Here is a 26,664-nt window from a genome sequence, read left to right as displayed (position 1 = left end):
TCTAGGAAAATGTCTCTAAATTTTTAGAAATCCATTAATGAATACATAAAATAATTTAAAAAATGAAAGCCTCAAATAATTTTCAAAGTTAATATTTAGAAAATAAGTTAATAGATAATTTGTTAGTATTTTATTGTAAAATTCAAATAATTTATTCCAAACATATAATGATTGTGGATATAATTGAGCAGTTTTAAAATTTTTCTTAAACCAAATAAAATTTTCAAAAATTAACTTAAAGGATATGTGTTAATAGTCTGAGTACCCTGGATAGCCTTGAATAGAATATATATTTTAATTCTTTCCTTATTCCAATATTCTACACTTAGCAATTTAAACTTCAAATAACAATTATAATTCAAATAAGTAGCATTTGAATTATACATTCATGCAAGACAAAGACCAACTCAAGATTCCAAAATAACTTTATTTAACACCTAAACTGATGCAAAATTACCCAAATCAGAATTGATATACAGAAGTGAGACTGCCTTCCTCACACATCCTATTTTCATACTTTGAATCTAAGTGTCTTCTATTCCTTTATGCATTTATCTATTCTACAGGAAAAGGCTTTTATAAAAATCAATGTGTAAAAAAGTTATTTTCATTCTTTGTCCCTTCACAAGGTTATCTGATGTGCTGTTGTGAATACTAAGTGTCCATATGATCAAACTATGAGAGTTGGCCCTAACATTTTACAACTAAGAGAAGCATAGCATCATTCTGATGTCATGAGGAAAGGTTGCTACTTTCATCCCCTGCAGGTAATCACACTACTCAAGGATTTATTTATTTGTATTAAGTAAAGGTCTACTTTTGGAAAATTACTCTACCAAATTTTCACTTAGCAATTCAGTCAATCAACATCTTATACAATGTGCTATATGAGACTCTCAGTGAATAATGATTATTATTATTTTTAACACAGTATATCACATCTCATGGAGAAAATTTTGTTTAAATTTATGTTTCTATCATCATCATGTTTGTATCACCTACTGGTCTTGGAATTATCTAAGGCTATAGAGGTGTACATTTTTAACTGACCTTGAAATATAACAATTAAGTTGTAGAAAAATTGATAATACAAATGATTTATGTTCATGACAATACAACTGAACATTGTCCAATAGAAAGCATAAATATCTCTTAAGCCTTATTCTTATTCCTTGAAGTATTTTTTTTTCTTTTTTAAAATATAATACTACTTTTTTACATAGATTTAGACCACAGAAAGTTCTAAAAATTAGAGTAACAATTGTATAGATGGTGCCAATCCAATAAATACTTTTTATAATTATGGGGGATGCAGGTTTTATGATGTATTTGAAAAAGTGAGTCTTGGGAAAATATGATAAACTATTCTCTAACCCTTTTCAAAATGTGAACACTTACTTGATATATATCTGGCATCAAACAACTACATAAAGAAATGGCCAGGTGTATGTGGTTCCAGCAAATACAGGCAGGTAAAGTTTTGATGTTCAATTTGAAAATTCATCTGAAAAAAATTTTAAAGTTATTTAGTCTTGAAAATATTTGATTATATACAGAAGAGATTCAAAAGACAAGTTTAGAAAGCTTTTGTGATTAAGCCTTAATTAATAAGTCTCAATTCCTTCTACTAGTCATTTCCTATACTTTCTCTTCTTTTTCCCTAGTTCTTTCCTTTCAGTTCTTTTGATTTCTGTAAGTAAGAAGTGCAAGTTCACTGAAAAATATCTTGAAGCTTGTGTGATGAGAACCCCAATTCAAAGGATGTGACTGAACTGGACTTCAAATGGCTATGAAACTCAGAAAAAGGAAAGTGGTAGATAACCAAAGATGGTTGAATTCTGACCATAAATACTGTTGTTAGTGTAATACAAATGATCAACTTGAAGGTATTTAGTTCAGGTAAAATGTTCAAATAATTTTTAAAAAACGATAAAAAAGGAAATTTTTGCATTCCTTGTTCTAACACATACGCTATCTCTAAGACACCTGAGGTTAATTTGATTATTAAAATTCTAGAATTTCATGTCTTGTTTGTGTTTCTGTTTGATTTTTTGTGACATGCTACCCAGTTAATTTTTGAAGTTTTCGTTTTTTTAGTCTTTCACTTATTCATTTAATAAATATTTATTAATCAGAAGGAGTAGAGAACAGTTTTGTGTATTGGAGATATAAATAATGAGCAAAATAGAAAAGGTTTTCAGAAAAAAAATTGTCAGACTTATAAAAGGACAAAAGTTATTACTGGTAATTTTTCACTCAGATGTTTGTATCATCTAGTGGACTTGGAATTATCTAGGTCTATAGAGGCTTGAATTTTTAATTGACTTTGAAATATGGTATAACAATTAAATTGCAGAAAACTGATAATACAAATGATTTATGTTCATGACAATGAAAATGTACATTGTCCAATAGGAAGCATAAATCTCTCTAAGTCAAATTCTTATTCCAACATACTGTAGCATGTTACCAATTTCCTAATTAATTAATGAGTTAAATAAATCTTTGACACACACATTTAATAGTGTATGAAAGTCATGATTTTACAGTTTTGAAATTTTTATTTTAGCAAGGAGCTTGTCTTTTAGGGACTTACATTCTGGTGAGTCAAATTTAAAGGCATGCACAACTTTTAAAACAAAGTGTTCTTACATTCTCATTCATTGTAATAAAATGGCTGCTCTGGGAAGGTAGGACGTTCTCATTTATACTGGCAAAAAAAAGGTAAATGGATGGTATGTTTCAACTGTCTGGGCTTCTAATCAAATCCATTATTATTTTTTTAAAGACACCAAAGTAAAGATAAACTGTTCCTTAGTTACCTGTGCCTTTAAACTTTGTCTTGGAGCAATGAGATCACACCATTTTTAGATAATACTTTTTGCTAGTTAACCTGAAACGAAAGTATATGTATTGCTTACAGAGTTGATGATAAATAGAGTTGAACACCAACTGTGCAGTTTACAGGATCCAGCTGGTTATTATAAGCTTTTATGAATAGTCAATAAAACTTAATAGATACCCATTTCTAGTACTTTACTCCCAGAGCCACCATCAGGTAGAGAATCAGCCCATTTGGAAAAGAATGCAACATAATTTAATCATGCACCCTGACAATATAAGAATATTCAACAGCAATATCTGTGAATGATAAAGCAGTAACTTAAGATATGTGTGTGATAGAATGGTGTGATTACTGAACATATGCTGTAATTTTTTTTCTGAAAATATCTGAGATTTTATCAAATCCTCTCAATTAACATTTATATTTATATTTCTTAATCTGCATTTAATTATTTAATGATTTACATGGTTAAGAATGCATATAAACCAACTTGGAAACCAATTCCATTATGACTTGATCAGAGACTACTAGATGATTAATTTGAAGAGGATTCTATACATAGTCTATATTTAGATGATGAAAATATGGATTATATACACAAATGTGTATTACTAAATAGTTTTTAAAAAATTTATTAGTGATTTCTGAAAACAGAATTGGTTAACTTACTTTTTTCCCCAAAAAGGTTATATGCATCAAAACTTTAAAATTTGCTACTTAATAATTCCAATTCACCAAAACTTTCTAAGCATTTGGTGAAATGATTTAACCCTCTCTCTTTTTCTCTTACTCTGGAAAGCATTAAAATACCATTTTATCCTCGAAACACATTACAAATTGGATTATGATATATTTCAATAAGGCTAAATGAAGCAATTATTTAGTGACTGACACCACAACACTTCATTTGGCAGGAGATATAAAACAGAAATAGCAGGCATACTGAACTGCAATTTGAAAAGGGCAAACCCATATCAATCATATTAGCAAAATGCACTTAAAGATTCCAAAACAGCATCCCTTCTCCTTTTCAAACTTAACCTTGTAAAGGAAAGTTAACACCCAAAATAACTATATTAATAACAACTTTTATCATAAAACCAATACTAAGAAAAACAAAACGAAGTTGAATATATTTGTTTAATGTTATTAAGCTATATTTTCTTGGAAATTGAATATAGATAGAAATCAAGAACTGAATACATAGTTTGTCTCTGTCCTATAGTGGATGTAACTGTTTTCCCTAATTATTAGCTATTTCAATTTCATGTAGAAACAATCTTACCATAATTTTATTTTTTTCTTTCATTTTATAAAATGTTTAACTCATTTTGAAAGGATTATGGTTTTATAGGGAGTCACATATAGTACAAAGAAGTCCTGTGTGTCCTCCACTTATTCTTCTCTAATGGTTACACTTCAAATAATGTTAGTGCAATATCCAAACCAAGAATTTGACATTAGCACAATATACATATAGTTCTGTGTCATATATATGTTTGTTTAGCCACAAAAGCAACCAAGAAATCATTATTCCATAACCACAAAAATCTTCTCCTTTCTGTTTTCATTCACAACCATTCCCCTCTGCTTTAACCATTCCTAACCCTTAATAAACACTAATCTGTTTTACACCTCTGTAATTTTGTAAATTTGAGAATATTTTAAATGCAATTGTATAACACATGTTCTTTTGAGACCAGATTTATTTTTCACTCAGCATAATGCCATTGAGATATCTCCAAACCAATTCATTTATCAATAGTTTATTCCTTTTTATTGCAGAATAGTATGCCATGTTATGGATGTAGGAAATTGTATTTATCCATTAATCTACTGAAAGTAATTTGTCTAGGTTCCACTTTTGGAGAATTAAAATCATTCTTCTTAGAACAATCATGTGTAGGTTTTTGTGAAGATAAGTTTTTATTCCCTGGGGTTAAATGAACAGAGAAAAAATTGTCTGCTCTTATGGTAAATCCATGTTTAAAGAGAATACCAAACTATTTTCCAAGTTTCCTAGACAGTTTGCATTATCATCAGTAATATATGAGAGCTCCAGTTTCTCTGTACCATTACCAGACTTGGGCTTGTTATTATTATTTTTTCTATATTTACTAGATAAAGTATGTAGCAGTGCTTCATCCTGATCTTTGTTTTTATTGTCCTAATGGATAGTTAACATTCAACTTTTCTCTATGAGTTTGTCTCATCTATACATCCTTTTTCATGAAATATTAATTCATGTCATTTGAACATTTTATAATCAGATTATTTGTGAATGCTGAGTTCTGAGATTTATTTAAATATTTTAGGTATTTAAGTCCTTCATCAGGTATGTTTTACAAACATTTTCTCCCAGTCTGTAGTTCATCTTGACATGGTCCCTCCAAAGACAAAATATTTTCATTTTGGTGAAGTCAAATCTATCCATTTTTTCTTAAATAAATAATACTTTTGAATTCATTCCCAAAATTCTTACCAATCTCTAGGTCTGAAAGAATTTTTTTCTATATTATCTCCTAAAATTTTTGTAGGTTTACGTGTTTGATTTAAATCTGTAATTCATTTTTGGTCCTTGTTTCAAGATATAAAGTTTACAAAGGGTCTTACTTATTTGTTTGAGACTATTCAGATATTTTGAACATCTTTTGTTGAGAGACTACGTTTGTTCCATTGAATTGTTTTCTCAAAAACCATTTGTTATCTGACAGTACTAGAACAAGACTATTTTTAGATTTCAGTTTTGTTCAATTGATGTATTTGTGTTTCTTATGCAAATAAAACATGTTTTTTTATTTTTATTTGTTCATTTTAGTTATACATGACAGTAGAATCTATTTTGATATATTTATACAAGGATGGAATATATTATATTCTAATTAAAATCCCAGTCTTGTGGTTGTATATAATATTGAGATTCATTGTGGTATATTTATATATGTACATAGGAAAGTTATGTCAGATTCATTCCAGGTGTCTTTCACATTCCTATTCCCTCTCCCTCTCTTCAATCCCCTTTGTCTAATCCTTCTTGTTGGTTAGCATCCACATATCAAAGAGAACATCTGACCTTTGGTTTTGGGAGGATTGATTTCTTTCACTTAGCATGCTAGTCTCTAATTCCATCCATTTACCACTTTGTATGTCATAAAATCATTCTTCTTTATGACTGAGTAATATTCCACTGTGTACATAGACCACAATGCTCTGAGGTACAGGTAGCAAAGAGTTTCTCCCATTCTGTAGGCTCTCTTTTCATTTCCTCAATTGATTCTCTTGGTATGAAGAAGCTTTTTAGTTTGATACCATCACATTTATTGACTATTTAATTTGCTTCTTGCATTTTAGGAGTCTACTGTAACTATATGTCTTGAAATTTGAAACAAAGTTTTCTTCCTACTTATTCTTTTATCAAATTGTTTTAGTTACTCTGGTAGCTTTGCCTTTCTTTCCATACAAATTTGATAATTACCATGCCATTACCTACACAAAATCTTGCTTAAGTTTTGATACTAATTTATTAAACTCATATCAATTTGGGAAAAATTGACTATTGTATTAAGTATTCCAGTCCATAAGCATGGTATGTATCTCCATTAATTTAGATTTTCTTTAATTTTTAAAATTCATACCATGTATAGTTTCCATCATGCAAATTTTATAAATGTATTGCTGAAGTTTCACCTGAATATCTTTGATCAATTTCAAAAGCTATTGTATTTTTTATATTTATCCCCATATGTTCATTGTTGCATATAAACACACAATTAAATTTTATGCATTGATATTGTATACAGTGATACTGGTATGGGTGTAGAAAAGGGAAAACTCTCATATGCTATTGGTAGGAACATAAATTAGTACAGCCATTATAGAAAACAGTATGAAGGCACCTCAAAAAACTAGAACTAGAACTACCATATGATTCAGAAACTCCACTACAAGGTATATATCCAAAGGTAAGAAAATCATTATGTAAAGGGGAACTGCACTCATGTTTACTACACTGTTCATATTAAATAACACATGAAATAAACTTTGGTCCATCAAATGATGAATGAATGAAGAAAATGTGGTATATATACTCACAGTGGAATGCTCTTCAGCCTTATAAAACAGTAGAATCCTGTAATTTGCAGCAATATGAATGAAACTGAAGGGCATATGTTTTGTGAAACAATTCAGGCACAGAAGGACAAATAACACACTTTCTTATTTATATGTGGAAGCTAGGGGGAAAAATAATATCAAAGAAGTAGAGAGCAGAATAGTGTTTACCAGAAGACTTGGAAGAGTGGTGTTTAGGGAGAATGGAGAGAGGTATTCAATGGGTAGAGGGAAGTAGTTAGAAAGGACTCACTTAGTTCTATAGCAGAGGAAGGTAAATCATGGCTAAAAATAGTTAATTGCCTATTCTCTAAATATCTAGTACAAAAATTTTTTAATATTCCCAATCAAAGAATTAATAAATGTTTGATATGATGGACACACCAATTATCTTGGCCTAATCATTATACTTTACACTTTGAATACACATATTGAGACATCACACTGTATCCCATAAATAAGTTCAATTACTATATGCCAATTATAATTAGAATATATTTAAAAGTACAAAAATTGTTTAGCTTTTAGAATATGTGGCTTAATAGTAATTTTTGTGTGTTTTGGGGAAAAATAGTTATTATTTAATTAGCTACTTTTTCAGCTTTTTTTTTCTTTCTTTCTCTTCACCTTTTTGGATTATAATGACAAGAATGTTAAACACTTTTCTTACACAGATGTTTCTTGACTTACAGTAGAGTTACATCCTGGTAAACTATTCATTAGATGAACATATCACTAAGTCAAAAATGTATTTAGAAGTTAGGTACAGTGGTGCACACCTGTAATCCCAGTGGCTCAGGAGGCTGAGGCAGGAGGATCATGAGTTCAAAACCAGCCTCACAATGAGAGGCACTAAGCAACTTGGAAAGACCCTGTTCCTGAATAAAATACAAAATAGGGTAGCAATGTGGCTCAGTGGTTGAGTGCCCCTGAGTTCAATCTCCAGTACAAAAAAAATGCATTTACAACACATAACGAACATGTAACAACTCAGTACATTGTGTATCAGTTTATATTTATGATGTCATGGTTGACTTTGTTAGCAACTTCCTGCTACTACTCAGCATTTCAATAGTATTGTACTGCCTTCACTAGTTTGAGAAAATGTCAAAATTCAAAATTTGATATATTGTTTCTCTTGAACGAATATCCCTTACATGCCATCATAATGCCAAAAACTTGGAAATGCAATCACTATAATTTGGTCATCATCTTAGTATCACATGACTCTTGTTATGTTAAGTCTATGTTTTCTCTGTTTTTCAGATTGGGTAATTACTATAGTTCTACTTCCAAATTACTTCTTCATTTCTGTCATCTTAATTATTCTACCGAGTCCATTTATTGAGTATTTTGTTTCAGTTTTTCTATTTCAGATTTTAAATTTTTTCATTTGGTTATTTTTTTATATCCTCTAATTCTTTGTTGATAAGTCATAGATCTTCAAAGATAAATTCTAATCTCCAATTTGAGTCAAATATGTCTGCAATTGTTAATTGAAACATTGTATGTTGAATGCCTAAAATCCTTGTCCAATCAGTCTAATATTTGTATTATTTGAGTATTGCCATTTGTCGATTATCTTTTCTTCGTATGGGAGCTTTCTAGGTCTTGTTATAAAAAGTGATTTTTAAAATTGAAACTTGAACATTTTCCATATTATAAGATTCTGAATCTTATTTAAATATTATGTTTTACCAGGCCTTCTTGATACTAATTTGGTGGATGAATGAAGGTCCTTCCTTATTATTGTCAAGTGGGGTTGAAGATTATTTACTGAGCTTCCATCTCCATTGATCCCTGGGGAACAGAGGGACCACTATGGGTGAGGTTGTAACCTCCATCTTTTTATTATGTCTTTATGGTACCATCTTAGTTGGAAGGCAAAATGTCCCATTATCACTGGATGGGAATAGAAGTCCATGCTTCCTATATGGTACAGAAGGACAACCTGGCATATGAGGGGTGACCCAAATAATTGATGACTGAGTAAGCCTTATTATACATTTTAAGATGTAATTCTAGGCTTCTTGCTTTGTTTCATTTTTTGTTCATATCCTCAATATTAGCTGTCATGTCGCAGCTATGCTAAACTTTATTTTTGTCCTACAAGACTTCTCTGATCCTTTATCCAGAATAGACTTGCCCTTGGACTTTGGAGTGCACTCACTGGTGTTGCTGCATTTTCAATTCTTCAGTATCAAGTCTGAATTAAGGGGGTTAAAAGGAAACTAAGGGAACACATTATTCATTTTCTTTTATGATCTCAACATCCTTAACTGTCTTTCTCCTTCCAGGTTTCAGAACTGTGTATTTTTAAAATTATTTTTTATTTATCATGCCCAAAGTTTTAAGCTGATCTTAGTAGAAAGAAAAACAAGAAGTACTTCTATTTCATTTTTACCAGAAGCAGAAATCTCAACTTTCTTTTAAAGATACAATCTCCTACCCAGCTCCTTCCATGTCTGTGGCTGTCATATGTAGGCACTTCATCCTCCTAGTTGTGATTAATTCAGGTTTGTAAATGTAAACCAGATAAGATAAATCAGAGCTCATGAAGATCATGGGAATTTGCTGAAATTATTGAGAATCAGAAGCTCTATTGGAGACAATAAGTTGAAATTACTTCAGTCTGAAATTTTAGTATCCATTTTATTACATGATTAGAGTCCATACCTGCAAGTGAAATCAACATGGAAAAAATAGAGTCAATATATATATATAGTGGGAACAAGTTCTTATATACAGGTGGTACTGGTTAAACCCTGGACCTGGCAGGGTTCTTCTACTACTGGACCTTGAAGCTTCTTCTACACTAAGTTGTTTGATAGGTAGGCTAGTATGTCCCATTTTTACTTTGCTAATTTTTAACTTTTTATAATCAATATATTCCTAAAATATATCAAACTCACTCATATTTCTGTAGAAATCACCAAATATACTAATCTGAAAAATATCCTATGGTTCTTTGAATTTTTAATGTTTGATATATCATGATTTAAGCAAAGCCAAATCTAATGCCCTAGGAATATAGAAGAATGAGTTAGTCTAATTAGACATTTTAAAGATTTTTCTTACTCAACATACTTAGAAAACTTGGATTATGGAAGATAAAACTTTGATTATGAATGATAAAGTCTTAAAGAAATTATTGGGCTCTTCCTAAAGAAGGCCATGAGACCATGACCTTATTTATTACAAGTAAAACAGACTGTGCCTATTAATATTTGCTATATCCAAAATATATATTCTGCCTTTCAGTACTCTATGAGTGATATAATTTTTTTTTAGTTTATTGTAATACTGGAGATGGATCTCAGAGCCTTGAATAGGCTAGGCAACTACTCTACCACTAAGCTGCATCACCCGTCCTATTAGTTTTTGAGACAGTTTCTCACTCAGTTTTCTAGACTGGCCTCAAAATCATGATCCTTCTGTGACCTTCCTCTCCCTTCTAAGTAGCTGAGATTAAAGTCAGGCACCATCATGGCCAGTTTATGTAACTTCTTACAGTAAAAAGAAATAACATTCTAGAAACAATTAGAAATAAGTCAGATACAAATAATCGTAAGGAAGAAAGAAACTTCAAATTCAAACTTATAAATAAATATATATATACATACACATATATTCTACCATTCTATTCAATGTTTGTTATTTGTCTTTAATATTGATTATCTCCTTGTGAATCACTTGTCATCGTCTAACGAGTTGGATTTCTCTTAGGATAACATGTGCTTCTTTGTATATTTTGACATGAAACATTTATGGAGTTACAGTTTGAATATCTGAAAAGGGAAAAATAAATTTCTAGAGATAGGGATAAAGAGATAAGTAAGGAAAATGAAAATGCTAAAAAAGTTTCAACATTGACCATCATGGCAAATTAGTTCTCATCAAGAACATATGATTAAAGTGATAGAATGTATTTTAAATGATCACAAATATGAAAGTCATATCATGGATGATTATTTAATTTTGTACCCACTGGCTTGCTATCAAGAACAAAATAGTGTAGATAATCAAAACAGTCATTCATTGAGTAACTGAATGAATGCATCAGGGATTTTAATTCATCTCAGTTTATTAATACTTGGAATTTTCCACATTCGTTTTTGTCTCTTTTTATACAATAGCTTGTTGGAGGTTTTCAAATTCTGGTTCTGAATTACATATTAGATGTGCAAATTATTGACTGTTTTATCTAAACTAGAACACAAATGTCAACTTTCCTCTTAAAAAGCTTTTGAGGAGTAGTAGCTGCTCTATTCAGACAATATTGGCTTAGACCTATTTCCAAGACCCCTTGTCTATCCCACAACCTCTGAATTTTACTCTTCATTTCCTTTTGGCTGACTTCTAACTACCACCACTTTTCTCCCACTGGTAACTTATAGTGAGAGCTGCCAGTTGTGTCAGTATTGTTAAGAGTCTGTTAATGAAGTGACTAGCTGACAAAGCCTGAACATTCTAATATATGGGAGGAGAAATAGTGGATTCAAAGAGGATGTAATGGCAAGTGTCATCCACTGTCTTACTACAACTTTTTCCCTATTAAATGCTTTAAACTACCAACCTAGCCAGGAAGTTTATTTAGCTTCCAAAATAGAAAATATTTTGGATTACTTTGTGGGAAGATTTTGTTATGGCAATAGAATTTTAACCTGAAGTAAGTTGTCATGTCTATATTGGATTTGTTGCAGAGCAAGGCTCTCCATAGAGCCAAGGCAACCACAGATGTCCTTGGTCTTGTGACAACCCTGAAAGAATTTCAAATTAATTGCACAAAATAGCAGGCATATGTTGATTAGAAGAGATAGGAAAAAGGAAAATGGAACACTCTCAAGGGAAGAAGGGAAAGAATCGGTCTATTCAGAGAGGAGAAAGATGGTGCACTCTTCTTGCCCTCTTTTTTCATTGGGGGTCCCAGGGAAGTTTCCAGAGAGTCCCTTCCCTGGTCCTCCTCTTGACTTTTGACTCATGGAAGGATTGTATCAGACTTTCAAGTTCCTATTGAACATGGTCTTATTCTATAGAGGGGAGATTTTGCTATTATAATGACATGTTAAAGATTCAAGCCAAGTCTGAGTTGGCCCACATTGATTAGTTCTAATTGGAACTTGTTCATAAAAATTTTATAGTTGGGGGGTTCGCTTCTAATTATCCTTTCTCTCTGAATTCTGGAAACTGGTCTGTGTAAAGGTCACAAAATTCTTGTCCATAGTAAATTGGCAGGTTTCATTTGGGTGTGCATTCCTCCTACAGAAAATAGATTGCTTGCTGAGGAATATAATATATCCTATTGACTTAAGCCAGGCAGGTCAAGAATGTCTTCAGGTAAACTATCCTTCAAAAGAAAGCATGGGGGTTCAACCATGTAACCTCCTGTTTCCATCTCTCATGTCTGTTGTTACCTAGGTTAACATTTATGAAGAAGTCATTTGAACCATAAATGAAAATGCACATTAAAGAGATGATATTCCTTTTCTTAAATATATTTTAGATGTTGATGGACCTTTATTTTTTTAATTTATTTATATGTGGTGCTGAGTATTGAACCCAGTGCCTCACACATAGAAGGCAAGTGCTCTAGCACTGAGCCACAACCTAGCCCAAGAGATGATATTCTTATACGTATCTATTAACTTTATATCTGCCAATTCATTTAATTGCTAGATATGTTAGCATAAGTTCTCTATTTTATTATTTAAGTAAGTTTAAGTAGATAATACAAGAATAAAGAAGAATGATTAAAGTCACATAGATCGTGTTCTTAATATTTGTTCTTATTAACTTACCTCCTGTCACTGACCATGTTTATCAACTTGGTCAGCACCCTTCCAGCTATTTGTCAGCATATAGTCAATATTCACTTACTTTTTTATATAAAGAAATGGCTTTTTAAATTAAGATTCTCTTACTTGGCTTTAGAATCTTGATCTTATCAAAGTAATAGATAAATGAAAATGAGCAAATTGTACCTGGACCAAATATCGTCCTATACTCAGAAAAACAAAGATCTTTGAAAGACTCCCATGATTCTACGTGATAAGAGTATTATAAACTATAGGAAGAAAGTAAATTATATTAAGCAATAACTATAAAAACTAAACTACAAATAATTAAAATATAATAATGTAGTTGAAAATGAGCTTCTAGAAATGTGTCTGTACATGGTAGGACTTTATTGTCTTACATTGTTCCTTCATAAGTTATTAGTTTCACCTTTTAGGGGAAAAAAGGAGAAATGTATAAAATAAAAATGTACATATCATGGTAAATTATATCATTATCAACAAACATATAGAAAGGCATGTTTAAAAAAATGCTAACATTCGTAGAAATGAAGGGATTTAGATTAAAGTTATCTATCAAAGGAGTCTGAAGAAAAAAAAAAAGTGATATAACATCCTTTGTAACTAACCCCACTGTGCTGGTGTATGTTTTGCAGTTTCATTGGAATCATCTAAATTTCCTGAGCCAATAAATATTTAAGAACACTAAATATGCTTTTAGCAACATCTAAATATTCTCTGTAAAACAGGCACTACTCACAGGATTAAAAACTCATCCTTCAGTTCAAGTTGGTTTTTTTTTTTTGTTGTTGTTGTTGTTGTTTTGATTCTTTTTTTTCCCCCAATCTGTATAACCAAAATGCCATCTTTTACCATGTCTATGGCACCCAGGGATTTGCTTTGCATACTAATTTTGAGAGAATGTATTATTTATTGTTTTCTCAACAAATCTTAATGGCTATATTTTGTGTTTGACAGTTCAGTAAATAAATTTTTAAAAATCTCCCTTCTTTGCCCCCTTCCCTGCTGTGCTCCTGAGCCCTATATGCCAACTTTCAGCTCAGACTGAATCATTACAGCTGAGTTCCAATCTATGAAAAATGTTCATTTGCAATGAAATGCTGATATGGCTTTAATTACAGTGGTGTTAACAGCTCCTTTATAATTAGAGATCTGCTGACCCTCTTAACTGATTTTGCTTCTGGAACATCTAGAAACAGTCTCTTTTTGCTGATATTCATCAGCTTCCTATAAATTAAGGAACAATTTTGTGGTAACTGTATTCCTTAATATAGTTTGACTATTAAGAAGCTCAGTGTTCTTCTCTGATGCTGAATTCTGGGCTCAGTGGCTCAAAGGAAACTGAGTAGATAAATTAAGGCACTTCTTGTTCTGTAATTAGAAATGAACCTCATTCACTACTCCTATGAATCTTTCTTCCATTTAAAGCTGTTGAGGAAGCCATGTCCTCTTTCCTGTATCGATTTATCTTCAACTTCTAACCTTAATGTCTTACCAGTCCACTTGTATGTATTTTCACAACCTTCACGGAAAACAGCTGATCAGCGCCACTCATGCAGACAATAATTCAGGCAATCCTTAATTCACTATCCCAATTTTCTAAACCTTAACTAGTTAATACTGCCTATTTATAGAACTAAAATTACTCATACTATTTTTCTCATAAAAAGGGTTCTAAAGTAAATGAGTAGTTGGGCTACTCTTGTAAAACAATCTGAATTGATTGAAACAAGATTCTTATTCTTACCTGTACCTAAATTTGTTGAAGGGATGTGAACTCACATTAAAGTAGAAGCTAGAACACACAGGGAAGTACATGAATATAAACGTAAGGTTTTCAGTATTTGACATTGTCTGAGTATGAGGGCAGCAAACTGTGTCCTTCTTTAGAGCTTCTAAATGAAGATGGCCATGGCCTCAAATGAAGAAACAGACCATTTTTATGCATTAATTCTGTTAATAAACAAACAAACAAACAAACAAAATATTTACAATTTTCCATGGAAAGAGATTTGAGAATTACCCTTGTCTGGTTGTATAGTGGGTCTCAGAAACTACATGGTCAACTGTAATAAGGTTTATGCTAGTAAACAAAATCAGGATCCTCAATTCAAATAGAAAATGGCTCTGATTTAACATGAAGCAAAAGCAGCATTTGTTGGAAGGCTAGTGGGTAGCACATAGAATCATGGACAAACTGGAGAACCCCGCTTGAGAAAAAGAAAGAGAAAGGAAAGGGGGAAAGCTGAGCACCAGCACAGGAAGGATCAGGTCAAAAGGAAGCTGCTGGAGCTGCCTCCACTAACTCATACTGCTGTACCCTTTTCTCCCTACCACTGCCACACACAAGAGTTTCTTTCTCTTCTTTTATCTTTTATTCACTATTCAGATACTCAAAATGAAGGGAAAAAATCCAGTGGAGTTCTGTGTCCTGAGGTAGACCAGATGATCAATCCCTGGTTCTAGCTGGAAAAGACTATTTTTTCAAACATCATCTTGTATAATTAAATGTTATGACCAGATCATGTGGCCCACTAAAGCTGCAAACTCTGGATGAATAAATGTACACAAAATAATTGTTGAGAATCACAGTAGTTTCCTATTGCAGAATGTCATTTTGTCCTTTAGAACAGGAAATTTGAGTCCAGGGGCTTAAAATAATTTTTCCAGTATTACTTGTGAAGAGGTTTGTTTTTTATTGATTCCCAATACACAGCAGTACTGCTGAAGTTTTGTAATACAGAAGCAAGAAATAATTATCGTTCATTAAAATATTTGATATATTTTCTATAGAATAATTATTTAAAATGTAAGTTGAATACCATCTATAACTTAAAATGCTGCACAAACTTTTTTTTTTTGCTTTACATTTGTTATCAAAAAATTGTTTGATAAAGTTTTATGTTTAATCTATTGCTCTGTTTTTAAAATTAATTGGTTTCAATACCAAAAAACCACAGTGGCTACTGAGCAGTTGAAATACAGCTGATCCAAACTGGAATGAGTATAAAATGAACACTAGATTAGAAGACTTGATATTAAAAAAAAATACTTTTTTAAAATTTACTGCATGTTGCAGTAATGTTTTAGATTTATTGAATCCAATAAGATCCATTTATTATTCATTTAAATTTTTACTCTTTTTTATACATAAATGTCTTTCATCTATGGCTAGTGATATTCATGGCAAGCTTAGCAATTTTTTAGAAAACAATTCATTTAAGCCTTGTTCAAGATATATGAGAGAGTACTGGATCACAGAACTTAGTAAAGAGATTTTTGTGTTCCTCCCAGTCAATACTAAGACTCAATATTAATATATTAAATAATTAGAAATATAACAATAAATAATAAATTTTATATAATAACTCTTCTTTCTCAGAAAACTCTCTTTACTTTCTACATTGTTGTATAGTTTCCATTTACCTTTCCAAAATTTGGAAGCTCCCACCTGTGTCTTCAACCCATTAGAAGTACAGCAAATAAATACAATTGGAACCAAAGGTATTATATAACTATGTCTTAAGTAAAACATTACCTCATATTTTTTAATGTCTATCTTTCATTATAATGAATAAAAACCTTAGAAGGAAGGGCACTGGTATTAAAAAGAAGTGTCATTCAGTGAAAAGAAAAGAAAGCCCTTCTTAAAATAATTGCTTTGAAAATTTCCAAATAAATGTAATTTATTGACACATTTTCAAAAATTTTAGTTATATGAAATTAATCTATAAATAAATTAGATGTCCTAATTTATAATTCTTAATATTATAAGATTTTTTCTATTTATATATGTGTCCTCATTTTAATGAAGTTCTCCTGATGTCTTTATTTAACTCTTGATAGTTATACATATTGATGTGGCAATTTTATTGTAGAATTTTTTTCTAATATATAAAATAACTGATTTAGAAAAAAAATTATACATATATATGTATGTATATACATATATACTAAAATGATCATAATAGTTTTATTTGTAAGATTCAAAAGTTGTCAATTAAATAGCCAACAATAAGAATTAAGTTAAATATTTTGGAAACTTCATTATTGGAAAATTTTTAATTACTAGAAAATCTTGAGAAAAACATTTGAAAAATAAGATAAAGTATAAAATGGGGTGGTAAATATTTAAAATGCTTATATGCACATGTAAAGATTTTATATTATAGAAATATACACTATATATTATCATAAGAAGTTTATATAAAAATATTAACAATTGTTTAAAGCTAATTAGATAATAAGTGCTTTTATTTGTTATTATTTTCTGTATGTTTCAGCATTGAAAATATATCACTTTAATGAACAGAATGTAAAATAAAGTTAATTTCACAAGAAAAAATAAATATAGTAAACATAATAGAGTACATTTGCAAGTTTTTATAAAGATAACAATACTGCTTTTTATAAAATTAATCTCAGAATATTACTCAGAAGGCTAACTGTATTGTTTTTGTATAAAATATTAATTAAAAGCACACGATAAGCAGTTTTCCATAACTCTTACCAATTGACTAATCATCTGTTTCCTTACATCATTACTGAGCTTAATATAAATTACTTTTGTTTTACTTACCAATATGCTGAAATAATTTTTGCATGGATATCTTTCTTTCTTAACTATTAACATATTGCAAGAGAATATATACTTTATTTTTCTTCCTATACTCAATATTTAACACAGCTTTTGAAACAGGTAGTGGACATATGTTTATTGAATGAATAAATAAACAATTAAAAAAAACGAGCAAGACACACAAAAATTCCATAAGAAATGAGAAATAAATTCTGTAAGGCAATGACAATATCCAATGAAGGACAAAGATAAAACCGTAATACTTAACATAGATTATTTTTGCTGTTTGGTTTTAGATGGTTGCTTGTCTTTGCATATTTAAGGTTATATAATTAGGAAAGTCTAATGGAATATTTCTAGAATTCTCCTAGTTACTTCATGCCTCAGTGTTATGATTTGGATATTGTGTATTGAAAGTATGGTCCCAAGTGCAGCAAGGTTTAGAGGTGGGGCTTTAGGCAATGATTAGAGCATGAGGGGTCTGACCTCCACTGATAGCTGAATGCACTACTGGGTGGTGGAATCTAGTGAAAAGAAGTAGGATACTGGAGTGTGTCCTAAGGGTTTATTTTCTTTCTGGCTTCCCTCTCCCCTCATCCCTTTCCCCTGTCTCCTTTCTGTTTCCTGTAGGCTTAACAGCTTTCCTCCACCACACCCTTCTCTCTAATGTTCTGCCTTATCTTGGATTCAAAGCAGTGGAATCACTGACCATGAACTGAAACCTCTGAAACCATGAGCCAAAAGAAACTTTTCCTTCTATAAATTGTTCTTGTAAGGTATTTTGTTCATGACTGTGAAAAACTAACACATTAAACTAAGCTATAGCTCACTTAATTCCAATAGAATGGACCAGAATTTGTTGGCCTCATAACTATTGACAGTTTAAAATATATGGTTCTTTGTGGTGAGTAGCTGTTTCATGTATCATAGGATATTTAGCAGTATCTTTGTCTCTACCCACCAGATGTTAATAGTGCCTTTCCACCCCAGTGTGAGCATCCCAAAATTCCTCAATATGTTGACAAATGTGCACTTGGGGTCAAAATCACCTGATATTGAAGAGCATTGGGCTCTACTAAACTGTCTATACAAAGGCTCAGCATCCATAGTGATATGCTAGCAAGGGCATGGGAACTGGATGTACACTTCAATGACAAAATGTTAGTAAAAACTTAGGAAGATGCTACAGGAACAAGGTTACATAAAATAGAGGAGGTATGAGGTTGAACATCTGAATAATTTCTTTTTCTCCTTCCCCTGTTTTAAGATGTCAATTCAAATTCAGTGGTTGTTTGATTTGGGTCTGCCTAAGAATATTTTCCTCAGATTGAGAACAATGAGAATGATATAGCTATATGTATTCTTGCGTATCTACCGCAGTCTGGCTGGGCACAAATCACGAGCCACTGAAGCAGGAACAAATTTTATTTTTGAACTCCACCAAAACACTTCACACACACTCCCAGGAAATTCTCCCGAATGCCACGCAGGCTCTGCCAGGAACCAGCCACCGGAAATATCTCCTCTGGAAATCCCTCCTCTGCACTTCCCCAACCAATGGGAACTCTCCAGGAATCCCCAGGAATCCCCATGAGAACTCCAAAATAGCGGCTGAGGTGGATAGTAATGCCTCCGCCTGTCAACCAATACTATTGGCAAAATGCCAGGGTCCATTCCGACTTGGCTGTGGCTCTCAGCACGTATCAATATTATTTTTTCCTCTGGCAGGTAAATGAAAACTTGCCTTACAGTCCCCTTTGCCTACAATCCTTTTTTTTTTAAAGTAATCAATACATGCTGTTGTAATTTTCCCTTTCAAATAAAAACCAGGGAAGTTTGATTGCAGTCTAATAATTTTTCACTACTTATTACTAAGATAATGATGTATACAGGAAATATCACAGAACCAGCAACACACCAGGTTTACACTTCCTTCTTTATTAGTGCAATGGCATGACATTTGAGACATTTAAAAATAGACATATGCTTTATGAAATTGAAATGCTTTCTTATAACTATAATTTCATAAAACTATGCCACATTTTAGTTTTCTTCATAAATTGAATTAAGATTTTCTTAGAAATCTGTTGTTTATATTTTCTGTGGAGCTCAATTTATCTTTTTAAAGAGTTTCCCTTTACCATATCCTTTGTGTGTTTTATTACCTGAGAATTATCATGTGTGTGTGTGTGAGTGCATATATGTGTACAAATGAGCCCCTAAACCTCTTTCAAATTTTTCTCACTCCTATGCCCTAGCTCCCTTTTTAGACCTGCTGTCTTAATGGAATTCTGTGATTTCTGTTCAGGATTCTTCTCTGATGGTACCATATTTCCCAACTCCATCTTTTACTTATTTTTTATTTTTCCATCGTTTTACCATAATTCTGTAAACTACTGCATAGACTTTTGAGTCTTATACACAAAGTCTTCCTTCCTTCTTGCTTTCTTTCATTTTATATATATATATATATATATATATATATATATATATATATATATATTTATTATTCTTTCATTTATATATATATATATATTTATTATTCATACCATACTGTTTTTTTAATGGATGGAATAAACTCTTCAATTTATCTAAGTAAATTAACTTCAGACTATTTGAGTTTTCTTTTGCATCATTACATCTTTCCTTTTGGATAAATTCCTTTGTGTCTTGATTGTGTGTCTCCCTTTATGTTGATGATTAGAGATGCTTGATTGCCATTCATTAATGTTTAAGAATGCAGCTGATGAAAGGAAAAGTTATCTTAGCCAAAGTAAAAATGAGATGGTCTCTCTCCCCCATTATTTATTTGAGTGGGAATTCTGACTAAGAGTTTATTGTTGAACAAAATGGATTTTATAAAGTGTCACGATTTGATTAAGGTGCAGGAGCTAAGAGTTGTTATGATATATAGGTCTTCAAATGAAGACAAATTTTCTTTTTTTTTGGGGGGGGGGTATTTATTATTTATTTATTTATTTATTTTTTAATCTTTATTGTTGGTTGTTCAAAATATTACATAGTTCTTGATATATCATATTTCACACTTTGATTCAAGTGGGTTATGAACTCCCATTTTTACCCCATATACAGATTGCAGAATCACATCGGTTACACATCCACTGATTTACATATTGCCATACTAGTGTCTGTTGTATTCTGCTGCCTTTCCTATCCTCTGCTATCCCCCCTCCCCTCCCCTCCCCTCCCCTCTTCTCTCTCTACCCCAAATTTTCTATAGTATGCCAAAAAAACACAATAGAAGCATCAGATTTACCCAGATAAAATATTTAATTTATTTTAAAATAAGTTTTGTAAATGCCAGCAACCTGAGCTCAGCACACTGAAGTGGAAAGAGAATGCTACAGTTCTGAGTGGTGTAGTTGTTCCATGAAATAATCCTAATCTTTTTTCTTTGCAATTGTAATTTCTCCATATGCCCTGTGTTGTGCTTGCTGACTCCAAGTGAATAATCTGTTTGGAATTTTATGGAAGGGACTGATTTCTACCTCTCTGGCCTACTGATGATATGGTGTAGGTTCAAATTCCCCTTTGCCTGTCTCATTCATTATCACGTGCTCAGACACTTTGATCTTTCAGAATTTTTATGAAATGTTTGCTTCTATGATATATTTATTATAATCTGTGCTTATAAAATTCATATTTGCAAGGCAAATATGAATCATTTCAGGTGGGAATGCTATTTAATGTCATGTTTAAATTTGAAAATATTCTTATTTAATTATTTGTATTTCATATAATTATATTTTTATGTTTCTTATGCAATATTTTCTCAAATACTTCTGTGAATGCTAATGTGCAAGTTTTTAATTTTCAAGATTTATTCTGTTCCCAGAATTATACAATCGAACTCAAGATTTTTCTAATTTTTCTTATTTTGTAATAATTTTAGCTTTAAAAAAAGATTGAACCCAGTCCTAGAATATCCATTGTCTTTAGAGAAATTTGCCAGATGCTTACATAAATATTTACATTTTACTCTATTTGCTTTATCATTCTTTTCCCCCCTCTCTTCTCTTTCTTTCTTCTCCCTCCCTTTCTCTATGTAATACATTTCTGCATTATTTTAGAGTCTGTGGAGAGATTATGCCTTTTTTTACCTGATTTGTAATATACTTGAATGTTTCATCATGTGCTAAAATCTAGACAGATATAGAGTAGGTAGTTTCTGAATTGCCAACCCATACTACGGATAAAAGATGAAAGTAAATCAATTCAACTATTGTTGGTTATTTCTTTATAGTTCTTTTCTTTCTTAAACAAAAAAAAAATATGAACAGCAAAATATACAAATCTTAAATGCATAACTCAATGACTTTGAATAGTGTGTTCATGTATATAAACCCAATCATATCAAGATACAGAACAATCCTGGTGCACAGAGATGTTATCTCGCCCATTACTAATCAATCCTCTTAGCCGAAGGCAACAACTTTTTAAAATTTCTTCACCTTTATACATCAGTTTTACTTGCCCTAGAACTTTATGTAAATTGGATCATTTTAGGTAAATAAGATTGTTTTGCATATGGTTGCTTCTACCCTGTATTGTTTTTGCCGCATTCATCCAGGTTGCTGTGTGTAACAGTAGTATGTGTATCACTGAGTAGTGTTCCAGCACCATGAAAAATAAACATTTTGGTAAAACTTTTAAAAGACAATATGGTTTATAATTGATAATATATTGTATTTATAGCTCAGTTTGATCCAATGCATGTAGTTTAATTTTCCTTTTAAGTCTTTTAAAATTAAGTTTTTTTCCTTTGTATTCCTAAGAATTATTTTGTATTTTGCTTTTTTAGTGAGTTCTAAATCATTTTTGTTTCACTTATCTATTTTATTCAAATATGTAATTAATATATGCATATTGCTCTTTAAATCTTGCATTATTTGCTTACTATTCATAATAAATTTTAATGTCTTCAGAAATTTCTACATATGCAATTAAATTATCTGCAAATAAGAATTGCTACACTTCCTTATGCAGCTTGTTTGCTAATGTCAATATCTGGTTAGTCCCAGAGTTGAATTTCTATTGTACTTTCTATTAACTACATATATTTTCCTGTCTCTTCACAGAGATAAGAGTTTCTAGGTGTATAATGGACATTTTGGATGATGTATTTTAGTCTCCAGATTTCATAATGTACTCTGGAATAATATTGATTATTTCTTTCTTCATTTGTTCAGTTGATTTGTTGTTTTGTTTCTTGTTCTGTTAAGCAATTAAATTGATTAAACTCAAACTCAAAATTCTGTTACCTTTGCTATTGAAGCAGCAGCTGAAATCTTTCCTAATTATTTTTGCCTTGTAGATATTTATTTCCACCAGAAGTATTGAATTTTCTCCATACATGTGTAGTTCAGGTGTATTGTTAGCCGAGGATTAGGGTAAAGGTTAAACATAAATTTGAAGTCCCATTTCCCTTGACCTTCTTTTCTCCTTGATTTTTTTTCACTTTTCTGATTCTTTTGCAAAACCAAATTCCATTTAAAAAATGAGCTTTAGTTAACTTTCTGATGAAGTAACTTACCTTCCATAAATTGATCCTTTTATCAACTTTGATGGGATTAGAAACAAAAAGATAAATTTAACATTTTTCATTTCTAACATTCTGATATCATCCCACTTGTCCCTTTTTTCTGTCATTTCAGTGCCTTCAGATGATTGTTTAAGCACATTTTGTTTATAGTATATGATTGTTAAACCAGTAAGCAGGCTGATTTAGTACAAGCTACTCTGTATTGAAATAGGAAATACTTTCTGTATTTTTGCATAAATTTTCCATTAATAATGCTCTTCCAAAATAATTGATACTTTGATTATTTTTTCCTATTTTTAGTGGGTTGAAAGATAGTCCCCCAAAATGTATGTCTACCCTGAACTTGTGAATACTGCTTTACTTAAGAGAAAAGTTATTTGCACGTAATATTAAGAATTTTGAGATGATCATTCTGGATTACCTGAGTGGGTTTTAAATCTAATGACCATGAGTTCACATGGGAGAAATTAGAGGGATGTTTGAGACACATAAAGAAAGAGAGAGAGATGTATGGGTGGAGGCAAACGGTAAATGAAACTGCAGTTGCAAGTCAAGGAACAACTGAAGCCTGCAGAAGTGGGACTTGGGAGAAAGAGCAATCCTGCTGATATTTGGGATTTGGCACAACCACCACTCTGACAAAATCCATTTCTACTGTTCTAAAACATGCAAGTTTTGGAAATCCATTGCAGGAGCCCTGGGAAATTAATACAATATTTAGAAAAGAGCTGTAGAAGATTGACTAGTAACTGTGTGAAAATAGCTATTGGTTTCAATTAGGATGTTTTGCTGTAGACTGTCTTTTATTCTGTGGTATTAAATTGCCAGAAAGATGGAAGACTTATAATCTAGTCAGGAAGAACCAACTATTTTAATTTACCCAAGATTTTAAAAATCAAAATTGTCTAATACTCCCACATTTGTCTTGAAGGTAAATAACTCCTCCTGGTAGACCTACATGAATGGAGAATCTAAGTCAGCTTAGATTTTTCCCAGATAATTTTAAGATCTTTCAACGTAAATTTTACACATTTTATTTCCTTCTAAATAACTAAGGATGTACATAATTAACCTAAATTTAAGATTTGTTAATGATTCCTTTTTCTTTTCATTTTTCTTATTGTTCTTCTTCCTCTTGTTTAAGCTTTTTTTCACAGGAACAGATTCAAATATGGTCATTTTGCTGTCTTAGGAGAAAAAACTGTAAGAAATTTAAATACATTATCTCATTAAATAGTCAAAATATCTTGCCCCATTTTACATAAATAATAACTGAAATCTAGTTGTTTTAATTAAGTTTCCAAAACATACACAGCCAATAAGTAGCAAATTCAGACTTCAAGTTCAGTTCTGATTCTACTGCATGTGGCAGTTCTCTTTTATTCAGCAAACATTTACAGAGTATCAAATATATACCAATTGATAAATATGAATATGTAACATGTTTTTGTACCACAAAACCTGTGTATTATGGTGTTTCTTTCTTCAATTTATCTATAATAAAAAAAGTGGCATATAAGTATATTAGGATTTATTCAATTTCTCTAGAAATCACAGTAATTTCTATGGATATTATGTGATAATAGAATATTCTAGAAAATGTGTTTTACATAAGTGATAATGATACCACATAGAAAATAATTATAAAATAATACCCTAGAATATTTGTCATCTGTTGGCAGAAACAGAAAAGTTATTTCCATCTATATTGATGTCTGACTACTATTGTGCCATACCCAGGCAAAACCACACAGTATTTTTGACAGCCAAAGTCTCTCTGCATTATATCTAAATTTATAACTCACCTTTTGTTATATTGCTAATAAAAACAGTATAAAATACTATCTTGTCATTTTAAATCTGCAATGGAAATCTTGTTATATTTCAAAAAATGAGTTAACATTTTGTTATCTAAAATACTGTGCTAGAACAAGGTTTACCACCATTTCTGTGAGCTGCTGACTAAATATTGATTGGGTTAAAAGTTGCAACATTAACTTCATGGGAAAAGCTTTTCAACTTTTTATGGTACAAAAGGGCATTTTGTGCTTAGGTGACTTGTGACTAAATCGATATAGCATAGCCATGGCTCACGATCTAGCATAATATCTGTGAGTCACACAGTGATGCTTCTAGCTGCCCATAGCATTTTAACTTAAAAAGAAAAGTTGTAAATGTAATGAACAATCTAAAAGGTAAAGAAAAAAATTCAAATGGAAATTAAGAAATTATACCCTCAATCAATTCTTTAAAGTAGATACATAAAGATGTCAATACTATAGCAGCCAAGTTTGAAAAGAAAAGAAAGCTGTTATAGTTGTATTAAGCCATTTAATGTTAGGTTTTCTTGCTTAGACTTTCTGTCATTGAGGCTGAACAATACAAGGTTTTATTCAGAGTTAGCTAGAATATTTTCTGTGTCAAAGAAAACCTTTAATTGAAACTCTTCAGTTACGTAGAAAAAAATGTTCCTCTTTTCCCCCAAATATTGTTACCAATATATTGAAATTTATTAAGATAAAATGTCAGATTTGGTAGTTCTATTGAATCAAGGCCTATGGTAAATGATACTCATCACTTATTTTTTTTAAGTTTCATCCAAATTCTAGGCTTTTCTGATGCTGGGAAAGAAGCTTTTGATGTATATTCTGCATGCATTCTGTGAGTAAAAGAAGTTTTCTTTCATCTTAACTTAAAAATATGTGTATTTTAAGGTTAATTATTTACAACAATATAGAAAATCTTCAGAAATAAAAATAATTCTCAATTTAAAAAAATATTAAAATTCTCATTTGATCAGCTTATGGAACATATTTGAACACACACTGAATTCAATGAGTATGTACTTATTGAAAATATTAAATATGTTCTACATTGTGCACAATGTAAATGATTAAGTTAAACAGATTAACATGTCCTCAAATATTAAATTTAAACTATTACACTTCAAATGTTCACCTTCATCTGTATTGTAATTGTGAAAGCAGCATAAATTTTTATAGAACTAAGCAATATGAAATGCTGCAGCTCACAGCCACAAAAAAGAAAAAAATGTTCATTATATTTCCCAATTTAGAATGAAGGGGAAAATGTCCTCTCACTCTGAACAAAAACTATTTTTAAATGAATCATGTCTAAATTTTACTATAATAAAGTATTATTTTGAAAATAGCTTTGTTAAATTGAGCATGCTAGTGAACAATCTTCTCTACATCTCTACATCAATGACACTGGTAGATACTAATATATAATTATTTGAATCAAACTTTTGAAACAAGTGTCTTTTAGCAATTTTTCAATATTGCTATTTCATTTTGAGTACCAGATGTCAGCAGAGTAGAAAACATGTTTATTTTGGTCTCTTGGTCCTTCAGGATTTGTCTGACTCAATATCTTCTCATCTTTCATGGATGTGTATTTAGCCTCATTGAGTGAACAGGCTTTGAGGAGCAGCAATCTGCATACTTCTAAAAGAAATGATTTGGCCACCTGCACTTTTGGAAAATTGTATAAAAAAGCTATAGAAAATTTTCTAAGGCATGAAATATCAATAAATATTTTAAAGATTTTGGATCTCTTTGGAATGTGAAGTCTCTTTAAGGTGCAAGTTCTTACATTTAGAGAGAAATAGAAGTGAGCTTGGTGATTTACAAATCTGACAGAAAAAAAAAGTTGGTAAAGTTTAATCTGATTCTTATTTTAAATCAAATGGTACAATATACTTTAGCAATTCCCAAATAGCATGTTCAAA

At 31.0% G+C, this 26,664-nt stretch overlaps 1 long non-coding RNA gene across 1 annotated transcript; it reads left to right on the top strand.

The window, feature by feature from the left end:
• The first annotated feature begins 24,995 nt into the window (after positions 1 to 24,995).
• Positions 24,996 to 26,422, top strand: LOC124082548 (uncharacterized). Its single transcript, XR_006848423.1, has 3 exons — positions 24,996 to 25,108; positions 25,506 to 25,574; positions 26,288 to 26,422. It is a non-coding gene; the product is annotated as an uncharacterized LOC124082548 (long non-coding RNA).
• Positions 26,423 to 26,664: the final 242 nt, after the last annotated feature.

Source organism: Marmota monax, unplaced genomic scaffold (assembly GCF_021218885.2).
Source record: "Marmota monax isolate L192 unplaced genomic scaffold, Marmota_monax_Labrador192_F-V1.1 WCK01_AAM20220418_F8-fsc00018, whole genome shotgun sequence".
Lineage (NCBI taxonomy): Eukaryota > Metazoa > Chordata > Mammalia > Rodentia > Sciuridae > Marmota > Marmota monax.
Note: the sequence above shows the minus strand (reverse complement) of the source record. Positions and strands in the feature narration are given on the sequence as shown.